Raw genomic sequence first — 2,137 nt, 5'->3', positions numbered from 1 at the left:
GTGTGCATGTGTCTTTGTAAAAAATGCTCATCATCACTCGCCATCAGAGAAATGCAAATCAAAACCACAATGAGATACCATCTCACACCAGTTAGAACGGCAATCATTAAAAAATCAGGAAACAACAGGTGCTGGAGAGGATGTGGAGAAATAGGAACACTTTTACACTGTTGGTGGGATTGTAAACTAGTTCAACCATTATGGAAAACAGTATGGCAATTCCTCAAGGATCTAGAACTAGATGTACCATATGACCCAGCCATTCCACTACTGGGTATATACCCAAAGGATTATAAATTATTCTGCTAGTTTTTTTTTTTTTTTTTTTTGTATTTTTTTAGTAGAGACAGGGTTTCACCATGTTAGCCAGGGTGGTCTTGATCTCCTGACCTCGTGATCCGCCCGCCTCGGCCTCCCAAAGTGCTGGGATTACAGGCTTGAGCCACCACGCCCGGCAGACATTAGGTTGTTTTCACATCTTGGTTATTGCGAATAATGCGGCAATGAATGTGGGCATGCAAATATTTCTTTGAGATCTTTATTTCAAGTCTTTTGGATATATTCCCAGAAGTGGGATTATTGGATCATATGGTAGCTCTATTTTTAAGTTTTTGAGGAACCTCCATAGTGTTTTCCATAATAGATGCACTATTTACAATCCTACCAACAGTGTGCAAGGTTTTCAATTTCTCTACATTCTCATCAACACTTGTTTGTGATGAGGTTTCCTTAGGCTGCTCAGGCTTGACTCACATTCCTGGGCTCAAGCAATCCTCCTGCCTCGGCCTCCTGAGTAGCTGGAACTACAGGCATGTGCCACTGTCCCTGACTACCATTGTTTTTGGTTTGGTTTTGTTTTTTACGGTGGCCATCCTAATGGATGTGAGGTGATAATTCACTGTGGCTTATGATTTGCATTTCCTTAATTAGCCTTTTATAGGCTCGCAGACCATTTGTATATCTTCTTTGGAGAAATGTCCATTCAAGACCTTTGCCCACTTTGTAATCAGGGTTTTTTTGTTTGTTTGCTACTGAATTGTAGAAATTATATATTCTGGGTATTAACCCATTATCAGATATATGCTTTGCAAATATTTTCTCCCATTCCATAGGTTGCCGCTTCACACTATTGTTTCTTTTGCTGTGCAGAGGTCTTTAAGTTTGATGTAGTCTCATTTTTACTTTTGTTGCCTGTGCTTTTGGTGTTACATCTAAGAAACCAGTGCCCATTCCAATGTCATGAAGCCTTCCCCCTATGTTTTTTTCTTGTAGTTTTATAGTTTAAGATCTTATGTTTAGGGCTTTAATCCACTTTGAGTTAATTTTGGTATATGACATAAGGTAAGAGTCCATCTACATTCTTTCACATGTGGATGTTGTTTCTCAGCACCATTTGTTGAGAAGACTCTCCTTTCCCCATCGTGTAGTCTTGGCATCTTTGCTGAATATCATTTGACCATATATGTGTGGGCTTATTTCTGGGCTCCCTATTTTGTTCCATTGGTCTATATGACTATCTTTATGCCAGCACCATACTATTTTGTTTACTATAACTTTGTCATGTTTTGAAATCCAGAAGTGGGAGGCCTCTAGCTTTGTTCTTCTCTCTCAGATTGCCATTGGTAGACCAGCGTTCCTTAACCTGTGGTCTCAGAATCCCTGGATGGCATTGAGGGTGCTGAGGGCCCCTGACACTTTGTGTTTCTGCTGATAAGCATTTTTATCTGGTCGCTGCTGAGACATATGAGGGTTCCCAGGAGCCTACAGTCTAGGCTCCTAATTCCACACTTCACAAAGTCAAGAGTAATGGCCATGGGCAGTAGATTTGTCATGATGCAAGGGGAAATCACAGATAAGCATCAAATTCAAAGAAGCTCATGGAATACAAATCCAGCTTTTTTTTTTTTTTTGAGACAGGGTCTCTCTGTCACCTGTGCTGGAGTACAGTGATACAATCATAGCTCACTGCAGCCTCAGACTCCTAGGCTCAAGTGATTCTCCTCCCCACCCTCCTGAGTAGCTAAGCCTACAGGTGCACACCACCACACTTGGCTAATTTTTTTTTTCTTTTTCTTTTTTTTGAGATGCAGTCTTGCTCTGTTGCCAGGCTGGAGTGCAGTGGTGCGATCTTGGCTTA

The sequence above is a fragment of the Piliocolobus tephrosceles genome, chromosome 6 (assembly GCF_002776525.5).
Source record: "Piliocolobus tephrosceles isolate RC106 chromosome 6, ASM277652v3, whole genome shotgun sequence".
Classification (NCBI taxonomy): Eukaryota; Metazoa; Chordata; class Mammalia; order Primates; family Cercopithecidae; genus Piliocolobus; species Piliocolobus tephrosceles.
The sequence above is the reverse complement of the archived record's forward strand: the minus strand, read 5'-3'. Positions refer to the sequence as shown.